This window comes from Schistocerca gregaria, chromosome 2 (genome assembly GCF_023897955.1).
Source record: "Schistocerca gregaria isolate iqSchGreg1 chromosome 2, iqSchGreg1.2, whole genome shotgun sequence".
Classification (NCBI taxonomy): domain Eukaryota; kingdom Metazoa; phylum Arthropoda; class Insecta; order Orthoptera; family Acrididae; genus Schistocerca; species Schistocerca gregaria.
In genome coordinates, this window is record NC_064921.1 from 580,462,309 (window position 1) to 580,489,865 (window position 27,557).

General features: G+C 41.2%; 1 long non-coding RNA gene across 1 annotated transcript in view; it reads left to right on the forward strand.

Moving 5' to 3' along the window:
• The first annotated feature begins 6,040 nt into the window (after positions 1-6,040).
• The window catches only part of LOC126333309 (uncharacterized), a 100,518-nt gene continuing 79,001 nt past the window's right edge, over positions 6,041-27,557 (forward strand). The window contains exons 1-3 of the long non-coding RNA XR_007564101.1: positions 6,041-6,212; positions 6,330-6,555; positions 13,512-13,609. This is a non-coding gene — a long non-coding RNA (uncharacterized LOC126333309). The remainder of the gene's footprint in view (positions 6,213-6,329; positions 6,556-13,511; positions 13,610-27,557) is intronic.

The following is a 27,557-nucleotide window of genomic DNA, read 5'->3' on the forward strand; positions in this document are numbered from 1 at the left end:
CGAAATTTCAGTCGGCCTCTTCTCCGGTGCAGAGATAGTGGATGGCCATGGCCAGGTCTTTTTTCTGATGGTTGTGTCCGAGGGATTACATCGGTTGGGGAATATTCCTGGCCTTTATCATTAGCCTTGGTTAAGAAGCTGCCAGTCGATTTATTTTTGGGGTACGATTTCATCAATAAAACTGGGTTAGTCTTGGATTACTCTGGCGCACCTTCTTCTTCTTCTCCTGCGGAGAAGTTTGGTTTCTGTGAATGTGCTAAATGTACTGTGCATCGAGATGCTGGCATCCTTGCTGTTGAGGCTGTGTCCCATGAGTTCGTTCTCGCCCATCTCTCCCCACATGATGCCTCTCAGTTACAGGATTTGCTGCAGAGGTTCCCAGAGCTTCTTTGTGGGAGGTTTGGGGTTACTATTGTCCTTAATTGCCATATCAGTCGAGCTGACAATTTTCGTGTTAGGCAGTCCCCATATCACATCTCACCCCATAAGTTGAAGATACTGACAGCTAATATAACCAAAATGCTTGAGCAAGAGATTATTATTCCTTCGACTTCTGCCTATGCTTCTCCCATATTCCTTGTCCCTAAGGATCAGGGGCGGGATTTCAAGCCTGTTGTTGACTACCGGCGCCTCAACACAAATGTTGCCCTCAAGTCTGTTCCTCTACACGATCTTCATAACGCTTTAACTTGGTTTTCGGTTGCCACATGGTTTACGGTTCTTGATTTGAACCAAGCCTATTATCGGATTCCTTTAGCTGAAGAATGTATGCTTGTTACTGTATTTTTCACTAATTGGAATGTGTTTGAGCTTAACAGGGTTCCATTGGGTTTGGCTACTGGTTTAAACCGTTTTTACTCGTTTTCTGGATAATATCCTAGGGGACTTAAAATTAGTGGTGTGTATAATTATTAGGACGACTTAGTTGTTTATAGCGTTCGTTTCAGGACCATTTGGGGCATATCCAGCAAATGTTTTTGAGATTGCAGGGAGCCTGGTTAACTGTTAAACTCAGTAAACTGACGTTAGACAGGCAGCAGGTGTCCTTTTCAGGTGACCTAGTGTCAGGTCAGAGTATTCGAATCGACCAGGACTGAACTAAGGCATTACAAGCTCTGCCTCCACCCACTGATAAACGTGCAACTGCTAGGTTCATAGGCATGGCCACCTATTTTAGGCGTTTTGTCCCTCATTTTGCTCACCTGGCGCCCGTCTTTAAACGAATTGTGCCAGAAAGGAGTGCATTTTGAATGGTAACCTACGCAAGAATCCGCGTTTTAGCACATTAACGCAGCTGTAGCCAACCCTCCCGTTCTTAGAGTACCGGTCTTTATTGTCCAAAGTGATTCGTCTAATACCAGTAACTCGGCTGTCCTCCTTCAGGTGTTCGAGGATCAGAGACAGCCATTAGCATACCCGTCTCGTTGGTTGACTGGTGCCGAACTTAAATATTCCGTCTACGAGTGCGAGGTGTTGGCCGTTTTTTCCGCGCTCGAGAAATACCGCTTCTATCTTGAGCATGGGATATTTAAGGTAGAAACCAACAACCAGGCATTCAGCTGGGTGTTAGCCAGGCCACATAAAACTGCTCGTATTGCCAGGTGGGCAGTACGGATTTCTGCAGTTCAATCTGAAGTTAAACACGTGAAAGGCACTTAAAATGTCCTTGCGAATGTCCTCAGCCGGATGTTCACGCAACCTACACCTAGTGAGGACACCATGGAGGCAGTCTATGTTGTTGCGTGTTAGGTAAGATTCCATTTTATTTGATGATGTGCTCAGCATCAGGATCAAGACCCTACTTGGGTACCTGTTAAGCAACACCTCTTGGCTGGGGAACTGTCAGTGAGTATGTTATCAAGAAGGGCATTTTGTGTAAAAGGGTGGGACGTGCTAAGTAACTCAAGATCTGTTTGCCAGATCCTCTGGTGCGCCGGTTTTCCGTTATTTTCATGATTCTTTGGTGGGTGGGCACTTAGGATCGTACAAGACTTTACAAAAAATAAAGAAGCATTTGACTTGGCCCTCCACGGACCGTGCTGGGAGAGAGACGGTTTCTATATGTCGAATGTGTAATGTAGACAAACCTAAGAATGCTCTTCAACAGGGTCTGTTTAGTTCTGAGCGCGAATCCTGCCCTATGCACAAGTTCTATATCGATTATGCAGGGCCCTTACCTCGTACTAAGAGAGGTCATCGGTACGTATTGGTTGTTATCGATGCGTTTTCGAGATTTACCTGGCTCCTTCCGAGCCGTAACGTGACTGATACCACTACTATTTCGCATTTATCTAATGTTTTCAGTATTTTAGGACCCCCTAAACAAATAGTCAGTGATGATGCGCCCGCCTTCCTTTCGGCTTTAAGGTCTTCTGTTTTCGTAACGCTGTTAATCAAATCACTACTACGCTGTATTATCCGCAGGGATCTTTAGCGGAGAGGGTCAACCAAAATCTTAAATCCTCTTTGACTATTTACCATCAGAAGGCACCTGCCACGTGGGACTCTTGACTTCCTTGGCTTAGTTTTGCTTTCAATATCGCCAATCATGAGGCCTTAAACTACCCTCGCCTCCTTGATCCTTGTCTATCGTGTTAATTTTTATCTTTCGAAATTTCAATATGTAATTCCGGCGGTAATTACCACTCATGTCGTCAAGGAAATCTGGAACTTTGCCAGACATAATATACTCAGGGCCCATAATAAACAAGCTGAGCGTTATAATCATAACCAGTGAGCCTTTACGGAAAGGCCAGGAGATCAGGTCTATGTCCGTAATTTTCCTGGGATGCAGGTGCGTGTCAGAAATCTTAGTAAATTAATTCCCTGTTTTTTGGGGCCTTGCACCATTGTACGTATTTTAGGCCCGATGAATGTGCTGGTTAAGGATAGCCGCACATGTAAGCAGTTCCGGGTCTACCTTAGTCAATTTAAATTTGATTAGTCTTATAGTTGAGTTACCTATGCTCCCCTCACGGGTTGGTGTTTAAGTGGGAGAAATTGCGGCGTTTCTGGTTTGGGTAGATGCGGTTTCTTCTTGGCATCTTGTCACAATCTAGTCGCATCTTATTGCTCCCTGAGTTACTACCATAAGGAGTTGCTGACTTGCCTCCATCCGTGGCAGCAGCAGCACTTATCGATACTAGCTAGTACTACTGTACCACCTGTGGTGTGACCGCTGTATTTCCGTGTGGTGATTTGTGTGAGGATACTGGAGTTGAGTAATCAGTTAATCTGTTATGAAACCTCAACTGGTGTGACATCTCTTCGCTCATTGCCGTTTGTTGCTTCCTGGCCGTTCCCGTAAGCAGCAACGTATGATGTGCTCGTGTCGGCAAAATGTTGGGGCCCTCTTCCTGTATGGTGTTTAACTATTGAATTGATTGTAACTTCTTAGTGAAGTGCACCAGCGGTATGTTCTGCCTTGTGGCCATTAACGTTCCAGTTATCTGCCCTGGTTGTTAGTGTAGTTTTTCGGCAGTGTATTTTCCTCGCTGTGTTGATGCCTTCCGGCACAGCCTATAGTTCGACAGCCTTTGTGTTGTTAATTTTTTTGTAGTGGTTATTGTGGCATGGCTGTATTTAGAAGCCAATTACCAAGACATAGTGCTGCTGGTATCTTCGTCTTCTTCTGGTATTTTCGGTTGTCGTGCCATTGGTCGGGTGGAAGGGAACTGATTGGGTTGTTGGTTGGTTCTTCAGCTGTCCCTACGTCGCGTTGCTATCCGATTATTTAGTAGTATGCTTGGCTGCCTTTCTCACCCAAATTTATGTTATAGTTTATTACGCAGGCCGACTTTGGAACACTTCTGAGCACCACTGTTCTGTTGTTTTGGATTGTGATTTTGTTTTAGTCTCAAGTAGTGTGCGAGGCCTTCAGCCATGTATTAATTTAGTCTATTTTAATGTTCAGTATGTGGCCTTCAGCGAACTTCTACGTGAAATATTTTAAGATAGGGCCTTTTGCTATCTTAAACTAAAATTTGAAAAATCTTTTGAAAATTTGAGAATTTTCTTTTCTATCTTAATTTTGTTATACAGGCCTTAAGCCCTGAGTGGTTCTATGTTGAGATATGGCCTTCAGCCGAATGTTATGAGAAAATTTTTAAGATAAGGCCTTCAGCCATCTTAAATTAAAATTTGAAACGTAATTTGTTTAAAACCTTTTACAATTTTCTTACTGAAATTCTTGTTATGCAGGCCTTAAGCCTTCAGTTCTTCTATTTTGAAACTAAGGCCTTCAGCTGTGTGTATTCCTCAAGGTAATTTTAATATCTTGTGTTCTGTCCTTCAGCTATATATTTTCTAAATTCTTTTAAGGGAATGTGTGATTAAGTGTTTTACCAAAATAAAGTTTGTATGTATGTGTAACTTAGCAGCAAGTGATTTGGACCCCTTTCCACAACCTGATGTGCGATCCCAGATTTCATGTGAACTTAATTTTTGGGTGTAAGCTGTGCTATGTGTATGTGGTTCATCAGTCAGGAATTTTGTCATAGACTAGTGGTACCAGTATATAACTTTGTGGTTTAGTGGTTTCGTATGTGTCTGAAAATCATGTTCCCCAAATTGTTCATAAATATGTTAGCTAGGAGGCCACTGCTCGGTTATCCCATTGGCAGTCCATCATGTTGAGAATAAAATTCTTTGTTGAACACAAAGTAATTTTCTGATGTTACAGTCTTGAGTATGGTTGCTTTCTTCACTGACGTGTGTGTCTGGTGTGTTTCCTTATAGTTTTTATCTTTGTGTGATGATGGTGATTGTTTCATTTATTGGAATGTAAGTGTACGTTGATGTGACTTCAAATGGTATGAGATTTGCTGTGTCTGGTGTGTATATGTTCTTGAGTCTGTTGATTAATTTCTTTGAGTTTTCTAGGTTCCTGTTGTTATCAAAAGTGTATAATTTTTTTAGTATTCTGTGTGTCTGTTGGGCTAGGTGGCAGGAAGCAGCATTTTCAGAAGTTGATGACTGGGCTTAATGGGATATTATCCTTGTGAACCTTTGGTAGGAAATTTAGGGTGGTTGCTTTTTGTTTTTTCTGTGTTATCCTCTTTACGTGGCCTTTTGAGAATGTATTTTTGAGTGTTTTCAGTGCCATAGTAACAAGAGCAGACAAAGGGAATATTACTGTAATTATGAATGTAAGAGAATACATAGAGAAAACACCAGATTTTCTCAAAGACAACAGATCACACAACTGACCAGTGACCCAACAGCAATCTACCGGAAAAACATTCATAAGACATTGAAAACCCCAGCCACAACCTATACAGCAAACTCACTATTGAGGGAACTAATCTACCCCCCCCCCCCCCCCCCCCACATTCACACACACACAAAGGTAAAATGTATTCAAAATTCAAGTTTTGCCCCGAACTCTGTGGTGAACAAATGAACACTGACCTGGCTGGTACACACAGCAACCACATTTACACTGTATTTTGGTGAAGTGCAAAGTGCTTTTACACCCTCATTTGTGAAAATACGTTTTTTCTCATCAACTTCGTTTGGTTGCAGATGGTAAGCTACCTGTAATAAATAGTAGACAAGTGGTCCTGAAAAATCAAGAACAGCAAATGTAAAAGCATTTACAAATAAACAAACTATAGTTTGTACTATATATCCACATAATTTTGTAATCAGTAAAAAATGTTCACATTAGAGATTAAATAAAACGAAAACCCAATTATGTTGATACAGTGGTGCTGAAACGTGTTTGGGGACTTGGGAAAACTGTGTTTTGCATAACTGGGGATCCTCACATCCTGCAATTTTAACTGCAGACACGGTGAACAAAAGGAACTGCAAATCCACATCATGAACTACTATTCGCTTTCGCTTTAACCATCGCGCCGAACTCAAGAGTTTAACTTACTGCCTGCTTAACTAACCTAAGTACATCACACACATCCATGCCCGAGGCAGGATTCGAACCTGCGACTGTAGCAGTCGCGCGGTTTGTAATTTCTACTGTCAGACACATGGACGTAATCAAATATCTCTGAGAGTGGAAGTCTTTGGCAACGTTGTAGTTGAAATGACGCGAGCTTCGAATGCTTGCTTCTATGTTATGGAACCTATGAGTGTATTAGTCGTGTGATCTATTTTGTGCATAATTATACACAAAGGAAGTGCATAATACAGTTTTGGATATTGCAAGATGATAAGCAACCTGCAATAGAACGTAATGGCACGGATTGTTCAATGTAAGTAATCGAAACATCATCCATTTAATAATAATAATTTGTTTACGTCACTTAAAATCGTCATGAGGCACATTGACAATTAAAACGGCTTTGCCTTACATTTCTTTCCGGTTGTAGCGCATCACCTCTCCCAGAAAATTTCGTCAGATGGGGAAACAAGACACAAAATATAAAATGAAATGTGAACTAGCAGTCTGAAGATGAACCTATTGGTTCGAAACCGATAACGGCGCTGTTTAAATAAATACATAGCACTTTAAAAAGTGGCTGGTTGCTGTAATCTTCTGTGCAAGGGTCAACCTATAACTTGAAATGTGACAAAAGGATGGAATTCGATAATCTGGTGAGTTATCTAAACGGTTTCTTAGGTAACTCTTTTGGTGTCGTTCACAAGATACTCATTTTACTAAGGTTTGAAGCTTTTTCTTTCGTTCTGCTGTGTTTGGGATTTAAAAACAGGGTTGTTTTGGAAATCAGCCTTATGCAAACACAATTAGTTCGTTTTTATATTTCCCCAGACATGTTTCAGTAGCAATGTATCACCTTCTGTGGCTCAAATTTTTATTTCTATAAAGTTCAATATCACATTTGTAATAATTTAACTGCTGTAGTCCTAAGAAATGCAATATTTGTAACATACGTTTTTGAGTGGGGTCCACCTTTAGCAAAACATTGTTTTGTTTATGTACCAGACATTTTTCACTGCAGTTTCAGCATAATGAGTGGATGGTTTTGTTATGGTTATTAAACATGAGGAATGTTCTTTACCGTTGAAATACAAACAAATATTAGTTTCTAAATAGTAATTAAAGGTTTTTGAGGAGCACATACAATTATATATTCATACTTTCTTACCACATGGTGTGGTTTTACTTCTGTATTACGTTTAATAGTGTCTGTTTTTCTTTATAGTTTGTAACCTGATACTTTATACAACTTAATGTAGGCAAAACATTTACGCAAAAATTATGATTTCCAAAATGTAGTGGCTATGGCAGACAGTGGAACAGTTGAAGATGTCATTGGCGGTTTTGTTTAATTTCTCAGTGTGTGTGTGTGTGTAAAGGGGGGCGGGAGAGTAGGTTTGAGGATTTATCATTATTACTATATATATCTTATGTGCTATTGGGGGTGTTTCTTGTTCATGCATGCTAGTTTTTGTGATCTGTGTATAAGTTAGTAAGAAGGCTTTTGTGTATTGGGTGTCTTTTTAAATTTTGTTTTAATTTTGTGGTTCAGTTTATGTATAGTGTTTGTGTCATATCCATTCTCTACAGCTATTTGTCTGATTGGCTGTAATTCATTGTTATAGTTGCTTTCAGTGAGTGGATTTTTGTTCAGTCTGTGTATAATATATTGGAAACCAGCTAGTTTTTGTGTAGACAAATGATTCGAATCTTTGTGAATGACTGTGCTGGTGGTGGTTACTTTTCTGAATGTAGACAAATGGTGTTCGTTGTTGTCTCTGTATATTGTGAGGTCAAGAAAGTCTGTCTTCTTGTGAGTAGAACTGATTCTAAAATGAGAAATAGTTTTGCACTGTAAATAGTTTTAGAATGCTAGCTATTTTTTTTATGTGGTGTTTGGAAATTTCTGTCTGTTCCTGTAGTTGTTGTTTGATGATGTTGAAGGTGGGGATATTGGTGTACATGGATGTGATGTCAAATTATATGAGTGTGGCTGTTGTGGGTATGTTGTCTTTGATTTTTTGTATCAGCTCGTCGGTGTGTATGGTTCTGTTATTTGTGTATGTGTAATGTTTCTGCAAGTATGTATGCATTTCTCTGTCTGAGTGGTATGTGAGTGCACTTCTGGAGTTGACAACGGGGTGTATCAGAATGCCCTCTTTGTGCAGCTTTAGTAGGCTGTTCAGTGTGGGTGCTTGAGGGTTCTTTTGTTTCAGCCATTTTGCTTTCTGTTTTGTGAATATGTGTAAGATATTTTTTAGAAGTGTTTGTGTGTTTTTCTGGTACCTTTGAGTTGGCTCACTGGTTAGTTTTGTTATATTGTTGTCTTCCAGAAATTTTAAGGTTTTATAATTATCATGATACTGCCCTTGTCTGCTCTTAGTGCTTTGTTTTTAAGTTTGTTTTTTATTTCTCTGCATGTTTCTTCTTATTCTGTTTTTGTTCCTGTCAATATGTTGTTATTGTTTTTATTTGATTTGATTTTAACAGGAGAGCTAAACCAGCTTAGGTCTAACCCGCCACTGCCTACACCGAAGCTAGGTTTATTGTGTGGTATCACTCCCTGTATATCTAGTAAAGCCAACCAGTGCCCTCGAATAGTGCAATGTGTCCCTCAACCAGTTTTTTTATTAGACACAATTTCCCCAGGTCTAGTTGTTCCGAAGGTTTACTCTCCAGTACCATGCGTGCAAAGATTAGGTGTGATGCAGTTTCTTCACCCTCATCACAGATCCTACATTTAGGGTCCTCTTCCATTATACCCATTGTGTGTAGGTGTTTTTTGAAGTTCCCATGGCCGGTCGTCAGTCCATTACTGAGTTTGATCTCTTTCTTGTTCAATCCCAGGATTACAGAGTTTCTTTTAAAACATGGCTTGGGAATCATTACCTTACCATGTTTTTGTTTATGGACCTTGGCTCAATATCCTACGTGCTGTTTCCTAAGCCAGTACGGTGTCAAACTGTTTTCTCCCACTGCTCCCTACTTCCAATTGCTATGTTGTAAGGCTTGTTGAAGCAGTTAGGAGTTATTATATAGTCAGCAGGCTTTTCCCCAGCCTTACTTATATTTATGTCACTCACTATGTTAGTGTGTGATTCTGGATATCCAAATCAGACCCAGTTTTTGCCAGTTTTAAGTCTGCTGCCTCCATCTTAACCCAAAGGTGAAGTGGAGGCAAGTCCAGCATGGCTTCCATTCCAGCAGTTGGTGTGCTGCTAATTCGGCCCATTATGGCTAAGCAGGCCAGTCTCTGCACCTTAGCAAGCTCTTTAGCAGCAGTCCGCTGTTCTACCATCTACCACCACACTACGGCCCCATAGGAAATCCTAGGTCTAACCACTGTGGTGTATATCCAGTGCATACCCCTGGGGCTTAGGCCCCAGTTTTTGCCACAAGTCCTTCTAGTACTCACCGAAGTGCTTTTTGCCTTGGAGCAGATACTCTTAATATGAGGGGCTCGAGTTAGCTTCTCATCCAAGGTTACCCCTAAATATTTCACTGACCCCTTCACAGGTAGAGTTTATCGAAGAGCTTTAGATTCCAACTTGCATGCTGAATATTCTCTTCATAAATGACACCACAACAGTCTTCTTAGGATTAACTCTCAGATCCTGTTTAATGCACCATTTTTGCTCCTTGTGCCATATTCCTGACTGTGTCAGTGAATTTGCCAAGTATTACTCTGACAAGGTCATCTGCGTATCCTTGGCAGAAGCATTATCTGGAATTTAGTTCCTCAATGAGTTCCTTCACCACTAGATTCCTCAATAGAGGAGACAAAACGTCTCCTTGTGGGCAGCCTCTAGTGGTCTTAATTACCATCTTTTCATTCATCATGGTAGCCTTTACCTTCCTTCCACTAAGCATGGCTCTGGTCCACCTACATATAGTGGTCCCCAGATCATGCTCTTCTGCTGCCGTGATACTAAGGCCCCCTCAATATCCAGGAAGATGCAGAGGGCTATTTCTTGGAAGTGAAGAGTTTTTTCCACCTTCCCGACGAGTTGGTGGAGAGCTGTTTCACATGATTTACGTGTTTGGTATGTGTGTTGGTTTAGGTATAGAGGGACCTTACATAGCCTCCTCTCCTCAACATATAGATTAACCAGTTTTTCCAGTGTTTTGAGAATGAAGGAGGACAGACTGATTGGTCTCATATCCTTGACTTTGGTATGATCATTTCTCCCTGGCTTTGGAATGAAAACAACCTTCGCTCCCCTCCAAACATTGGGAATGATTCCTACTGCTAAGCTAACCCTAAATAGCCTGCATAGGATTCTTATAAGCTTTCCTCCTGCCTGTTGCAGGAGAGCTGGAAAAAATTCCATTTGGGCCATGTGACTTCAACGGCTGGAATGTTCCCACTGCCCACTGGATTTTGTTGAAGTTCACACACTCCTTGGCAGATTCTCAGTCCTCTCTTCGAGTGTCTGAGAACCGATGTCTCTCTGGGGTCACATACTGGTCTGTGTTATCCAGCAGAACACATTGAGGAGAGTGAGTTTTGAGGAGCAATTTCAGCATCTCATGTGCTGTCTTTGTATATTCCCCAGCGTCCTTCCTCAACATACCTCCTGCATTGGTTGGTACTCTAGTGAGAATCTTGTGAAGTCTGGCTTGTGCAGCCATGCCCTCCAATTCCTCACAGAATGCCTTCCAGGATGCCTCCTTTGTTTGTCTTATTGCAAGGTTGTAACTGACAATGGTCTCACGATATTTAGCCCATTGTCCTTTGCGTCTCGCAATATTAAACAGTCTCTGTACCTGTTTTCTTTGCGTTTCCAATTTGTTATTCCACCAGGAACACTCGTATTTGTGCACTTACTTGTGATTGTGCAGTTGTCTTGATAAGAGGTCACTATGGAAGAGGTAACATCCTCTGCTACTTCCTCAAATTCTACTGGCTTCCTTATCGTGGTTTTAATTTCCGATAAGCCTAAGTCAAGGTCCCCCCTACATGTCTCCTAGTCTGTTTTCCTGGGATTTATATAAGTAATGGTCTGTCTGATTCCCATTTCAACCTTGAGTTTAATGTACATGTGGTCTGATGAGGATGGGTCCAACACCACATGCCATTGTTTTACGTCAAGGAACCAAATGTTATGTCAGTTACTTCTTCCCTTCTGCTATTCCTGAATGTATGTTCATTGCCCCTATTCAGGACTTCTAAGTTGTTAACTAAGAGAAATTCAAGAAGGTACTCACCTCTACTGTTGGTGTCCTTGCTGCCCCACACTAGGTTCTGGGCATTGGTGTAGCACCATACCAGCAGTTGGTCACCTTGCTGATTGGCAAGTCACTATCAGTCTCCTCACCACCAAGGGATGGGGAGAACTGTCTTCATAAGGAAGGTATGCTGAGGCCAAGACAATTTCCCTTGTGATAACTTCCTCACATTGCTGCATTTTGATGGTCATAAGTCCCTAGAGCGCGAAATCCATCATTGGCATGAAAGAAATGCCGTTTCTAACATAGATGCATGTTCTGGAATTTCTTAGATTTCTAGCATAGATCAGCTTACCTCCAGTGCCTCCGAGGCCTGATACACCCCCTTTGTATAAATAGGGTTCTTGTATCAGGACCACGTCCACTTCCTGTCGCCCCAGGCAGCGGTTCAGGGCAGCAGAGGCCCCTTTACTGTGCAGCAGATTAATTTGCAGCATCTCGAGGCTCCGTCTTACTGCCATCTTTGAGAACTCTGACAGTGACCTGCGAGAACCCTAAAAACAGTTTCAGGTCCTGCTCCCGCATTGTCTTCAGGGTCTTCTCACCAACCTCCACAAGCAGGGTTCATCCTTCCGGAGCAACCTTCTGGTTAATCACTCTCCAGTCTTCTGTCGGAACTTTTGGGTTCTGGGCCCATATTTTCCCCAACAGAGTCTTGGGAGAGACTTCCTTAAGGACCTTGGGTACCCATAGTGATATCTTTGTGGTCTTAAGAAGCTCTGCTGCTGTCTTGAGCAGCAGCTTCGTATCTTCCCATGGGGATATCATAGGCACCTTGTCCTTGAGCCATTATACTGTGTGCACCCCCTCACAGACAAAAATGAGTCCACCACGGTCCAGATAGACCCTCCTGAAGTTGCGACCTGGGCCTGCGTCCCCCCCCCCCCCCCCCATTCTTTTCAAAGAGGGCCATCTGTACTAGTTCCTCCTGTTGCGAGGTAGTGGCCACCAGCGGAGAACCTTCATGGATAACTGCCATCCTCTATAGGTCTGTTTCCCTATTTCTTGCCTCTGTTTTTTCTGGACTCGCTTATCAATGGAGGAGGGAGGATAAGCTTACTACCTGCCTTTGACGTTGTGGGGGTCTATGTGTCCCCTTCAACCTGAGACAATTTTCCTTTAGTAGTTATCATATTTCCTCTAATTAATGGAAAATCTCATATAAAGGTGTGAAACACTTACTAACAAAGAGATATAGGGGCTGGCCAGTACTTACCTCAGCTCAGTACAGCCGATAGAAAAACAAAAAACAACCGAAATTTTAAGCTCCTAGCTTTCGGAATAAATGTTCCTTCATCAGGGAGGAGAGAGGGGAAAGAAAGGGAAGAAGGGAAAGTGGATTTAGTTACTCATAAACCAGGTTATGAAGCAACAGGGAAAGGAAAACAGGGAGGGTAGCAAGGAGGCATCCTTTATTTCTTGGTAAGATAGCTGTATGTCAATAAGGTTGACCAGACTTTGTGAAGTGTGCGGTTCGTTTGCTTTCTATTTTTATGTGTAATGATTTCATTTTGTTTCAAGAGGGCATTTAGTTTTTGTTGTTGTTTTTTCCATTTGGTTTTTATTTGTGTTTCTGTGTTTTGTTTGACTGTATTCGTGATATCATTAAGTATTTCAGAGATTTTTGCATGTAGGTATGTAATTTCTTGCTTCAGTGACTCAATTTCAGCTTTGTGTTTGGCACGTTGGGCTGCAGGTTACATACTGTTTACATCTACAAAAATGTTCAAATGTGTGTGACATCTTATGGGACTTTAAGCTTAAACACTACTTAACCTCAATCATCCTGAGGACAAACACACACACCCATGCCCGAGGGGGGACTCGAACCTCCTCCGGGACCTGCCGCACAGTCCATGACTGCAGCACCTTAGACCGCCTGGCTAATCCCATGCGGCTTATATTTACATGTATATAGTTAGGTATTACTTTATGTGAAAGACAGATTCTGTTGAATTTTATATGTAAAATTGTTTGATTGATAACAATAGAAAAAACACTGGTGATGCAGCAACTGCAGTGAAACAAGTCTGGGACAAAAACAAAATAGTGTTTTGCTAAAGGGAGACACCACTCAAAAACGTATGTTATTGTTAAAGCAAACACAGATAAAACACCTTCATTATCAAGATGACAATATTTGTAATTTGCCCCATTTTGTTCAGACACTCACCTTAAAATTACATCACTAAATGAATTGTAATATTTTGTTTTCAATGTGCTTTAGAAATATGTTTGCAAGTAGACCAATGATGGCTGTACCCATTGGTAGACCATCTTTTTACAGATAGAACTCTTTCTTGAAAGTGAAGTAGTTCTGTTCTGTTATAAACTTTAAGGAGGCTTCTATTTCATCTATGTGTGTACTTGTTGTGTCCCCCAGATACTGCAGCTGTTTCTTAACAAATCTAATTGTTTCTTCTACTGGCACATTTGTGTACATGGATGTGATGTCAAAAGACACCAGGGTTGCTGTTGATGGTATATTTATATCTTTTATATTTTCTATCAATTCATTGGTATTTTTAGGTTTCTGTAGTAATGTATGTAAGTGGTATGATGGTGTATTTTGAAATTGATTATGACCCTGATTGGAAAGTTATTTTTATGTGTCTTTGGTAAACTATTGAGGCTGGGTGCTTTGGGACTCTTTTGTGTCATGTATTTAACTTGAGCTCCCATGAGGGTGACTCTGAGGGTTTTTAAGAGTTTTTGAATGTTCCTTTGGCACCTCATAGTAGGATGTCATTCCGTTCTATAAGTTCTTCTGTTTTCTTGATGTATTCTCCCTCATTCATCAGGTTGTAATTAACAAGGTTATAATTTCGGTTAGTTTTTTCAAAGAAGTACTGAAGGCTTGTGGTAATTTTGATGATGATATAGCCCCTAAAATAGAATTTGTTTTGGAGCAATTACAACTTGAAATAACAAATCAAATTAGATATTCTCCTGAGCTTTTGATCTGAGCACTAACCATTTGCTTTTCATTTCCATCACTTGAGAAGAACAAATGTGTTAACATAATCTCATCCTGCCTATTTAAGGCAGTTTCTACGGCGGCTGCAGCAGCTGACCACCAATGGGGCCTGTCTCTGCACCCGCTTCATCGCAGTTTACTGGCCAACCCATGTCGATGTAAAAGGGTCCTTTCCTGTACCTTGGGGCAACATTGACGAATCAGATACCTGAAGAAGAAACTATGTATTTCACCGCAAGATTATAAAACACAAATTCTCCAACATATTTTGTTACACATGGACAGTGTACCCATACACTTTCAAAGAATAATGCTCACATTTACATTCTTGAGTTCCAGAGTACCATGTAATGAATGTAGTTGCAACAAGTTCTTTTAAGAAACATGTATTTGTACTGGTATTTTAAAACTTCACAGTGTTAATTTGGAAACTGGTACTTTTAAAAATTCATAGGTTAATTTGGAAACATCATTAACAACTTTATCAGCCCAGTTTGTAACTAAATGGTAATTATCATGCGAACGCACTGATGGGAACAGACTGAAGACTTCGGGCAGGTTCTCCTCTTTGGTCGTCCTCAGCTTTTTTCCCATTGCCTGCAGCCCAGGTGGGGGTATTAACAAGTATCTTTCCAGGGAATGTTATACTTTACCAGACCTTTTTTCATTGGTTGCAGTAGTATAGTGAGAAATCGGCCAAACATCATTAATACAAAGCCCAATAGCCATGGGCGTACCCCCCAAGAGATATTCGCAGTTTTTCACTAGTTTACTGTTTTATTTAATAAGAAATACGTTATGTAATAGCTATCTTCAAATATGGACCGATGATTTTTAAACACAATTTTGAACTCACGACCAATGTAATCGTGTGTAACTAACAATTCTTGGTGAACTGTTGAGTTAATACCTATTTGCAGTGGGTGAAATTACAAACCGACTAGAAATTTGAAACTATGTGTTTGAAGGACGATGTTTGAACTGATTAATTAATAACTGGTTAAAACAAATGCGATTGAGAACCCACAATTGAAGTAAGAGTGTTCACATAACATACAATCCGTTCATCATAAGAATAAACCTGAAGTGAACATTGCACTGTGTATCCTTACGTGTTTGCTGGAACCTCAGCAGATTTCCGTTTCACGTGGGACTGCAGCCAAGCTGTCCCCAGTACTGTCAAGTATGATAATACGGGTACGTTTTGTGCTGTGCGTTACGTGCACATCTACTTAGCGATAATACGAGACAACAGCTTCACCGGCGCACTTAACTTGAACGGCACTGACCGGTCAGCTGGTACAGCTAGACTGCAGTGACGTGCAGTTCACACGTAAAAAAAGAGGAGCAGAGGAGCAATACAGCTTCGAATGACATTTAATTTGTAATCAGAATGAAATTAGACACTTTAAATCTCCCACACTATGCTCCTTAGACGACTAGACGAAAACCGCAATACGTTACACGTTATCGTTTTTAGCTATCGTACTATTGTAATTAAAAACAAGAACGATGAAAATTCCTGACTTAATCACGGGGTAATTTTTCTGCATAAGCTGTGTGTAGCGTAAGAGAGTAATGAAGGATTTCACCATACAGTTAAAATACTGAAGCCACTGAAGGTATTACTTACAGTCAGTCGTCTGGTAATCTCTTAGCTCCTTCCTTATCCGAATCCGAGAAATACAGTTCAGTTCTGGTAGTGTTACCTGCTACATTGATAACGAGCCTATCAACAACAGAATCCACGAAGCCAACCAGGCGCAGCATTTTATCTTCTCTTATGACGAGCCGTTCTATATCCCGCCAGCGTTCGGCAGTGACATGTGAAAGAGCTGCGTGCGTTAGATCCAGTACGTCTGGCAGCTTAACAGTCTTGTTACTTCTCGGGCCAAATCCCGCAGCTTGGCTCCAAATCAGTTATATTGGGTTCATATTGTAATGGTGGTAAATGTAATAATGCAGAATTTGTATGACATGCTCGATGCTGTGAAAAATGATTCTTTTTCGTGTTTCTTTGGTACTTATCTACCTCTGTGGTATAAAACGATAGACGTAGTCAAAATAAAGAGGATTTGGTTTCTCATTTTTGCCTTAAAGAATTAAATTGTTATGTTTTCTTAATTTAAACAACTTTTATGGACAGTCTTTCATAAAACATCGTTTGAACCCACACGTGTACTATTTCAAATGGTTCACGTCCCATTACACTACCGACTGCGCTATACGTTCGTCAACTACATTTTATACAACACACGGAAAACTTAACGCGGAGTATCTCCGTAAATTTATGAAATACATTAAGAACAGCCTATTTCTCAGCACTTTTTAACCGTGTTCCACGTGCGTGTCTCACTAGGAACAGAAAGCAGCCTCAGCCATTTTCATACTGTGCAGTAAGAGCAGCGCGACAGTCAGAGCACAACTATGCTGACACTGTGATTGTACACGATTTTTGAAATAAAAACTACGTAGCTAAAGCGTGATTAAGAAAAACGTTAATGGCTGTTAATACATTTGAATATCTTAAAAGTTTCATTTAGCGTAACTTAGTAATAAGATACCTCTTACATAAGTAGGACCTACTTCTAAGAGCGGAACACGAGGACATTGTGTAAACTGTGATGTGACGAATTAACAGATAGTGCATGTGGAATGTCTGTCTACAAAACTTTATATTATTTCGGTCCAGTCTTTCTAGGGAAGCTTTGTACTGGTCCTTTGGGAGGGAGTTCAAAAAATGGCTCTGAGCACTGTGGGACTTAACTGCTGTGATCATCAGCCCCCTAGAACTTAGAACTACTTGAACCTAACTAACCTAAGGACATCACACACATCCATGCCCGAGGCAGGAATCGAACCTGCGACTGTAGCGGTCGCGCGGTTCCAGGCTGTAGCGCCTAGAACCGCTCGGCCTCGAGGCCGGCAAACGGACAGTTATTCCTTGTGCAAAAGAGTGCATAAAAATATTAATTATCTCACTGTGATGTATACGAAAAACAGTATCAGAATTGTAGGATGATCTATGTTTGGAAAACAATTAAAAAATAGAAATAGATTTTTCATAATTATTTTATTCTGGTTCAAATGTTCATATTAGAAAGATATGGATGGGGACGTATTTATCTTGTAACATATTTGTGGTCAATAAGTGCTGTTATTTATAATCAAACTATTTATTTCAGTGACTGTAGCACCCCTACGTGTGTGAAAATTCAGTTGTACGTTTTTCAGAGATTAATAACATGGGGTACAGCGAGAGTTGTAATTTCTATTGTTGGTCGCCTTATGCAAGACGGTAGATTCTTGTTCAGATTACTCCAATATTACATGTCGCAAAGAAAAATGGAGAAGGTTTACAATTAATTTCTTAAGCAAACATATTGAAGGCAAGTTAATTTCATTTTGGAAAAAGTCGTATCGATAGTAAAATATTCTTTTGGTGCCTCTTCACGGGTATCTTTGTTCAAGTGACGAGATTTTCACAGTTACGAAACTTCTCAACTTTGAATTAATAGTAAGTGTAGAATGCAAAAGGTGTTTCTCCACGTGAATCCATGGAAGTAGAAATTATTATTCATCTCAAAAGATATTGAATTAGAAACCTGAGGTATTTCTAGATCTACAAGATGAAGGTGCTTCACACCGAGCTGTTCCTAATTTATTTTACGTCTATACAGAAATTCCAAAGTTATTTATTTATCAGGCTCTTTGATAAATAAAGACTTAAGAATATCTAAAACAATAACACTCTCCCGTGATAAGAAGTTGGAGTAAATATTTTATGTGTAGCTTTAAGTGATATTACGATGAATTATTAACAGCACATAGACAGTTACAGCCACACACGCGCATACAACACACGAATCAATCACTACAGTTATATATGTTTCTCGCCAGTTCTATGGCACAGTCTTGGTCCCAAGAATCGTTTGGCGCAAAAGCCTACATTCAGTTCAGCTGTTTTAAAACGATTCGCGATTCGTTCCGAGTGTGCACTACTGTAAGCTACTCCGACTTTTTTTTTTTTTTTTTTTTTTTTTAAATCGCGAGCACCCTCACCCTGATGAATATTTTCTTCACGTCACTGTCTTTATATCAGTTAGCTTTCGACACCTGCAGGATTATGGTAAGTTCTTCTTTCGCGATGTCGTCATTTTATGTCTGTTTGGTTGGCTATAGTCGACACTTACAATGGTATATGTGTTCGTGAGTTCTCAGTCGCTTTATAGTGTGATATCTCGATGTATAGTCGACGTGACTGAGCCAAGCAGCACACCACCAATACTGTATTCAAAAATTACACGACTGCTTCTGTATTAACTTAATTTTTTCGACGTACAGAGCAAACTGCCTTTCGTCACACCATCCTTCTACACTCAGTGACAACGCATTCCCGTAGACTACGCAGTCATCACAAAACAGTCGCAGTTTACTGATCACCCTATCCGTCAGATTGTCTATGAGATTAGAGAAAAATATTGGCCCTACCACAATTTCCTGGGGCACTCTTGACGAAACCTTTGTTTCTATTAAATGCACACCCAGCCTCTGGATCACAATTTCTTTTAAAACTACCGGTTTCTATACACCCTGTAGATCGTTTTCAGATATAGGTTACAAGATGAAAAAGAGGAAACCAAATAAAAACTATAGAAGTGTAACGTTCAAAACAGTACCGTCAAGAGTTGCGCAAATAACATTAAAACTTCTGGAAATATACACATACCTGAAGCCGAAAGGTACATTTTGTCAATAGTGGTTTTTCAATAGTCTTAGAACACTGATACAACATAAAGGAAGATCTTCCATCATAAAAAGGAATTAAACAATTAATAAACACTTTAACCTGATGCCACTAATAATGTATGACGAAATTAAAGTAAAAGATAAAATAAAAATGCACGAAAGAACGTGACAGTAAATTGTGCATCATACATTTATATTTTTCTTTATTCACTCCGCAAGAAGGGCGAAATTAACAGCCACATCTAATTTGCATTATCTGAATCCTCCATTCGTTAAACCACAACTTTAAGAACTTGCTTTCATTTAATATATAAAAATACCGAGGACAGTTTTTTTGAATCATCAGCCTTCTGGCTGGTTTGATGCGGCCCGCCACGAATTCCTCTCTTGTGCCAAACTTCTCATGTCAGAGTAGTAAATGCAACTTACGTCCTCAATTATTTGCTCAGTGTAATCCAGTCCCTGTCTTCCATTATAGATTTGCTTTCAATAGCTCCATCTAGTACCATGGAAGTTATTACCTGATGTCTTAACACATGTTCTCTCATCCTGTCCGTTCTTCTTATCATTGTTTACCATATGTTCCTTTCCTCACCGATTCTGCGGAGATGCTCCTCATTCCTTATGTTGTCAACCACCTAATTTTCAGTATTTTTCTGTAGCACCACATCTCTAATATTTAGATACTATCCTGTTCTGGTTTCCTCACAGTCTTATGTTTCGCTACCAAAGGAGGCTGTGCTCCAAACGCACATTCTCAGAAATTTCTTCATGAAATGAAGGCCTATGTTTGATCGTAGTAGACTTCTCTTGACTAGAAATGTCCGTTTTGCTAGTGCTAGTCTGTTTTTTGTATTCTCTTTGCTCCGTCCATCATTGGGTTATCTTGCTGCCTAGGTAGCAGAATTCCTTAACTTCGTCTACTTCGTGATCCCCAACTCTACCGTTAAGTTTCTCGTTTCTGCTACTTTTCATTACTTTCATCTTTCTTCGATTCACTCTCAGTCCATATTTTTCAGTCATTACACGGTTCGTCACATTCAACAGATACTGTACTTCTTCACTTTCACTCAGGGTAGCTATGTCATCCGTTATTCTCATCGTTGATATCCCTTCACCACGAATTTTAATCCAACTCCTAACCTTTTATTTTATTTGCTTCTTCGATGTGTAGCTTAACCAGTAGGGGCGAAAGGCTACATCCCTGTTTCACGTCTTTTTAATCCGAGCACTTTGTTCTTGGTCTTCTTTCGTTCTTGTACAGATTGTGTATTCCCCGTCTTTCCTTAGAGCTTACCCTTATTTTTCTCAGAATTTCGAACTATTTTACATTGTTGAACGCGTTTTCCAGGTCAACAAATCCCATGAAGATGTCTTGACATTTCTTCATTCTTGCTTCCATCATCACCTGCAACGTGAGAACTGCCTCACTGGTGCATGTACCTTTCCTAAAGCAAACTGATCATCATCTAAGAGACCCTCAATCTTCTATTGCATTATTCTATGTACTATTCTTGTCAGCAGCTCGATGCATGAGGTGTTAAGCTGATGGTGCGATAATTCTCGCACTTGTCGGCTCTTGCAGTCTTCGGAATCGTGTGGTTGATGCTCATCCGAAAGTCGTCCGCCCCCGGTGGCTGAGTGGTCAGCGCGGCAGAATGTCAATCCTAAGGGCCTGGGTTCGATTCCCGCTCAGAGACCGGGTGTTGTGTTGTCCTAATCATCATCATTTCGCCCCCATCGACGCGCAAGTCGCCGACGTGGCGTCAAATCGAAAGATTTGCACCCGGCGAACGGTCTACCCGATGGGTGGTCCTAGTCACACGACATCCGAGAGGCTAATGGTATAGGCCACACGCATTCTATACCTCAACATGAATAATCGTTTAGATGCCACTTTCCTCGATAATTTCAGAAATTCCGATGGAATATTACCTATCCCGTCTCCCTTATTTGATCTTAATTCAACAAATCTCTTTTAGATTCTGGTTGTAGTACTTGATCCTCGTTTCTTCCCTGTCGACTCCTGTTTCAACTATCATGCCATCAGACAAATCCTCCTCCTCACAGAGGCTTTCAGTGCATTCTCTCCACTTACCGCTCTTTTCTCTGCATTTCAAGTGGGCGCTTACTGTGAGTTTAATCTTGGAAAAAAGGAATTTTGTAACAAAAACAACTACAGCTTTTATCAAACCATATTACTGCATGTTAACAAAGGCGTTGCATGATTACAATGTGTAAAAATGTAGTGGTCGCTAGAGAGTACCACTTACCACAGCCTGCTGACCGATTAGCGATGTACTAGTGTGTGTAAGATGTCACACACATCTGTGCCAACCAACTTCCATCTACGGCCAACCGTCATAGGCAACTTCCAGCTTTCATAGGTGGTAGTAGGGACTAAATCAAGAGGCTCTAAAACGTAGAGCAGATATGGGCTTTAAAGTGCATACATTAAGAGCTAGGGACACCCTTTCAATATAAGAGATGTTTTTCACAACTTTTGGTTTCCCTATTTTAATAATAAAAAACAAAGAAAATCATCTTTTTTCATATAAAGCCTTCATCCGTTACAAATTTTAAATTTGTTTGTAAAGATGGTTGCATCATTTTTAAAGTTATTCTGTTTCATCTTTGTGTATGTTAGGTATCTGTTGGATGTATTGGGGTTGATTGTATCGCTGACAGCCCAGCCCTCGCTCGTACGTGGAAAGATAAAACTTCATGCACAAATTGTAACAGATGTGCTGAGCACAAATGTTGAACCACATAAACTTTCTTTTGCAACATTGCTCATACGTTAGATTGAATTACAAGAGACTTTCAGGAAGTAAAGCAAAACTTTTTTTTCTCGGCCAGTTTCGGTTTAAAAAATTCGGAATCTGATTTGTGACCTAGTGCAATATTCCCGCGTCGGCTGTTATAGTTTCATGAAGTTGCGATAGATAGCGGCGCTAAAAGTAACCTTCGAAAAGGCGTCTGCAACGAAGGTACGTTTCAAGCAGACAGCTGTTATTGAGTGTCTTTTGGTGGAAAATCAGAGCGTTGCACATATTTATAGGCACTTGCAGGATGTCTATGGAGATCTGGAACAGAACAAAAGCACGGTGAGTCGTTGGGCGAGGTGTCCGTCATCATCGCAAGAAGGTGGTGCAAAGCAGAGTGCCGGGCGGTAGCACACAACTGTGACTCCTGCAGTGTTGGAACGTACGGACACTCTCATTCGAGGTGATGGACAGATCACCTCACTGTTCAGCTGGACTTCTCTGTTGCCAGTGCTGACACACTCGGCCACCAGTTGGGCTACTGAAAGCCGTGTGCCCGCTGGGCTGCTCGCCGCCCATCAGAAGACGACAAAGACAACGAGAGACCATGTGTGCGGGACTGCTCGCGCGTTAGGAGGCTCATTGTGACCACTTTTTGTCGAACACCGCCACAGGCGATAAAACATGGGATGTTCGCTTCGAACCGGAAACAAAACGGCAATCAATGGAGTGGCGCCTCACCGCCGCTGCTCTGAAGAAGAAAGTTCAAAGACGCAACCTCAGCCACTAAAGTCATGGCGACGGGCTTCTGGAACTCTGATGGTTTCCCTCATGGTGCAACGATCAGCTCTGATGTGTATTGTGCTACCGTCAAGAAACTGAAGAAACAACTTCAGCGCATTCGTCGCCACAAAAATGCAAACTAACTTCTCCTCCTCCATAACAACCCAAGTGCGCGCACCCCCGAGTTTCGCACCTTTGGTCTTCCATCTGTTTGGCCCAGTGAAGGATGCACTCCGCGTGAAGCAGTACGTGGATGATGGGGAGGTCACTGATGCAGCAAGACGTTGGTTCCGACGTCGACCAGCACAGTGTACCATGCTGGGTTCAGGCCCTCTGAGTAAGGTGGCGTAAGACAGTCGTATTAAACGGAGATTATGTTGGAAAAAAGGATTTTTGTAGCCAAAAAAGTGGGGAATAATATGGTATACTAGAATCCTAGTCAAAGTCAACCTGCTTTCAGAAAAAAAAAGTTGCATTATTTATTGAACGCCCCTCGTAATAACTCAGCCGAAGTATAAATGAAATAAAACCAATATGAATAGTAATGTGCTTCTAACTTCTTAGAGAACATAACTTGAACAGAAAATTTAATATTGTGGATTATATTATAAGGCTGTAATTCACATATTATGATATAATCATGCAACCCCTTGCTTCCCAGAATGTTTGGCAAGAAAAAGCTATTTGGGTTGCACTGGTAAAACTAGTTGTACAATGTTCACAGTGATTTACTGAAATACAGTACTTTTGTTAACGTAAGAGCATTGTAAATAGAAATTACATCTATGAGTGCAGACGAGACGCCTTGTTTTTCATGTGGAACACTACAAAACAATGACAGCGTATAACCACGATCCACATCACAAAACCGGGATACACATGAGTCAGTACATATTCTAACAATTGATGCTTGTTGGTATTGATGTGTGTTGGTATTCGTAAGCGAATTAAGAAGAGTAATGTCGTGTAGCTAGCTAATGGTTACACAGGGAGGCGCGTATTCGGTGTGTTCGACAAATAAAATCTTTTCAATGTAGTTCAATTGTAAAGCATATTTTGGACATATATTCCATACCGTTTTATAACGATGCATGTAACCTCATCTTGGATGCAAAACAGTCGGTATAAATTTATCTGTTATGTACAGTGAGGTGCCGGCCGGGGTGCTCGAGCGGTTCTAGGCGCTACAGTCTGGAACTGTGCGACCGCTACGGTCGTAGGTTCGAATCCTGTCTCGGGCATGGATGTGTGTGGTTAGTGAGGTTTAAGTAGTTCTAAGTTATAGGGGACTGATGACCACAGCAGTTAAGCCCCATAGTGCTCAGAGCCATTTGAACCATTTTGTGCAGTTATGTGACAGAAGTGATGGGATGACTCCTGAACCATTTTGTGCAGTTATGTGACAGAAGTGATGGGATGACTCCTAACGTCGAGTCAGACCTACTTAATGCCAGGCTTAGTGCAGCAACTCGAAGTGGCATGAAATCAGAAAGTCGTTGGAAGTCGCCTGCAGAAATATTGAGTCATGTTGCCTCTAAAACCGTCCATAATTGCGAAAGTGTTGGTGGTGCTGGATTTTGTGCACGCTAACCTCTCGATTGTGTCCCATAAATGTTCGATGGGATTCATGTCGGGCAATCTGGGTGGCCAAATCATTCGCTCGAACTATCCAAACCAATCGCTAACGGCTGTGTCCCGCTGACAGCGTATTGTCATCCATAAAACTTCCGTTGTTGTTTGGGAGCATGGAGTCCTTTAATGGCTGCAGATGGGTGATGATCTGTTCAGTTCGACACACAGCCCCCACGATTATGGCGCCCCCATCAGCTTCCACAGTGTGTGCTTGACAGCTTGGATCCGTGGCTTCGTGGGTTCTGCGCTACGCTCGAACCCTACCATTAGCCCTTACCAACTGAAATCAGGATTCATTTGATGAGGCCACAATTTTCCAGTGGTGCAGGGTCCAAATGATATGGACACGAACCCAGGAGAGATGCTGCAGGCGACCTCGTGCTGTAACAAAGGCACTCACGCCGATCGTCTGCTGCCATTTCTGGGGCTATTTCACGCAGTGTTGCTTGTCGGTTAGCACTGACAACTCTATGCAAACGCCGCTGCTCTTGGTCGTTAATTGAAGGCTGTCCGTAGTGAAAGGCATTGCCTGGAATTTGGTGTTCTCGGCACACCCTTGACACTGTGGATGTCGGAAAATTGAATTCCCTAGCGGTTTCTAAAACTGAATGTCCCATGCGTGTAGCTCCACTATCACTTCTTGTTCAAAAGGCCCCCACATGCGGTCACAATCAAGTCCCAAAACTTTTCACACGAATCACCTGAGTACAAATGGCAGCTCCGCCGACTCACCGCCCTTTTATATCTCGTGAACGCGACACTACCGCCATCTAAATACGTGCATTTCGCTACCTCATGACTTTTGTCACCTCAGTGTGTATTAATATATTTTATGTTTTCGTAAGAGACTGTTTCAGTATAGCGTACTGGGCATGGCGGAAGCTGATTTTCGTTCTAAAGCATATACAGATACTTAAAACCGTATAACTAACAACCTCATCAGTATAGCGTATGACATGAGATACGCGCCCGATGTAAAGGTAATTCTATTACTGGGCTAGAGTGCATCACCATGTCCGCAACTTTTTATTATTAGCACATAATACTGAGTGGAAATTAGTTAAAAATCCCGTGTTTCTTAACTCTGTCTAACCGATACAGATGACTTTGGAGGAAGTCGTATATCTCCATTTCTTCTCGTAGATTCGTAGTTCTACCTTTGGGCAATGTGTGAAGAATATTTTGAACTGAATCTATATTATTAACACTTCACTGAAGAGTCAGACAAACTGGTATAGGCATGCGAATTCAAATCCAAAGATATGTAGACAGGCAATTCCAGCAGGACAATGCGACACCCCACAAGTCCATAATTCCTGCAGAATGGCTCGAGGAACACTCTTCTGAGTTTAAACACTTCTTGTACTCTTACGGATTTATGGACAGCCCGGCAGGATTGATGGTGTCACTTCCCTCCAGCACTACTTCAGACATTAGTCGAGTCCATGCGACGTCGTTTTGCCGCACTTCCGCAGGCTTGCGGGGTATTACACGATATTAAGCAGATGTACCGGTTTCTTTGGTTCTTCAGTGTATGTTTTTGCGTAAATGCTTAAGGAAGCTGTAGGTAATGATCCGTTCGTGTCTGACGTGAGTGCGACATACATACGTGACAAACACTTTTTTATGTTTTGACATGTCAGTAATATGTTAATTTTGACATTGTGTTACATTATATGATTGCCATATCTAAGTTACCTTATAAGTTCCATTCTGTAGACAAGGATCTACCTCCGTTTGTAGACAAGGTGTTCGGAAAATCCCAATACAAACGTCTAGGACCTGTAGAGGGGAGTGAGTAGATAATATTCCGAATTGGAACCTACGTCCGGAAACGGAACATGTTGGTAACGCGACCATTTTTACAATAATTGATCAGGTTTCATCTTATACATCACTTGTTTTACAGTTCCACTCAATACTAGCTAAAAAAATTGCTCGTGTACTCGTTGACAGATTCTCTTCAACACTACGGCCTCTTCCAGTTCTGGTGTGCGACGTCTGCTAGGACCGCCACGGCCACGCCTGTTGACAGTGAAGGTTCCCTTTCTCGAAGCCGGCGCGTAATTCTAGCAAAAAGAGTATGCGATGGCGTAGGATGTCGTGGAGAACGATCTTGATGAAGTTGACGAGCGGCTCTTCCATTAGCGTGAAATTCGCCATTCAGAAGCATCATGTCGGTGTATTCTGCAAACGTGTACTCAACCCTAATACTCAAAGACACGTGAATAAGGCTCGAACCAGGTCCGGGAGGTAGGGCAGATGTCATATGATTATTCTGTCAAGTAGAGTTTAGAGAGATTTTATGTCACCGAGGATAGCGGAGAACTGTGGTGGTCCTAATTTTGCCGCGCGGGATTAGCCGAGCGGTCTCGGCACTGCAGTCATGGACTGTGCGGCTGGTCCCGGCGGGGGTTCGAGTCCTCCCTCGGGCATGGGTGTGTGTGTTTGTCCTTAGCATAATTTAGGTTAAGTAGTGTGTAAGCTTAGGGACTGATGACCTTAGCAGTTAAGTCTCATAAGATTACACACACATTTGAACAATTTTTTTTTTTTAAACTGTGGTGGCTGCCTGTATCAACAACGTTGCAACTTCGGAAATTATATGTCACTTGCTAACTAACTTGAATCAGACTTTGGAGGCGATCCTTTCTATGATATAATTTGTCCACTTTGTTCTTGATGAGGAATTATTGTGCTATGCATGATGGCAATCGACAATCTCTGTTACACTGCCAAATCCTAAAACGCATTTAGTCAGAAACGAAGCTTTGTCCTTTTAACAAGGGGAAAGCGGTATTCCCTCATCGGTTAGTAACAAGTCTTGCGCTACACGAGGCAGATTTTAACGAACGAGTAATATTAAACCTAACAGATAATCACATGAAGCTGACGTTCATTAGCAAGTAGCAGTCATGTACGGCGCTCTGATTACGTGAAACGTATTTTCTGTAGCGAATTTCAGTTTGATGAATAGGATTCGAAACAGTGAGCTGATAAAGAGCAAGGTAAGCGCAGGAACAATTGCGTGCTGTACACGTGCACGAACAAAGAGACAAATGAATCAATTCAGACGGTGTGAGCTAAAATCCGGACGCAATGCAATATCATTGGTTTCAGATATAAAAATAGAACTGTAAAATCGTTACATCTGACTAAAGAGTAAGAGGAAAATGGTGAATGTTTCAGTAAAACAATGTGGGAAACAAAAATGCGTTGTTTAAACTAATTTATAAGTCCTAGGTTTTTATCCGTCGTTCTTAAATGGGTTTGTAATTCCCAGATTATTATTCAATCACACTTATATGAACTAGTCATCGAATGTAAGACAGAGTGCCTAAATAACTTCTTTGAAGCTCTTTCTCGAAACAGAATGGTCTAGAAATTTGGTGATACTGTGTCGACCATTAGTTTTCGCGGAGAGATCTCTCACCATCTCAAGTAAACTACACTCATGCTCATAAATTAAGGATAATGCTGATACATGGTGAAACAACGCTCTGGTGGGCGGTTTGCGGGTTTA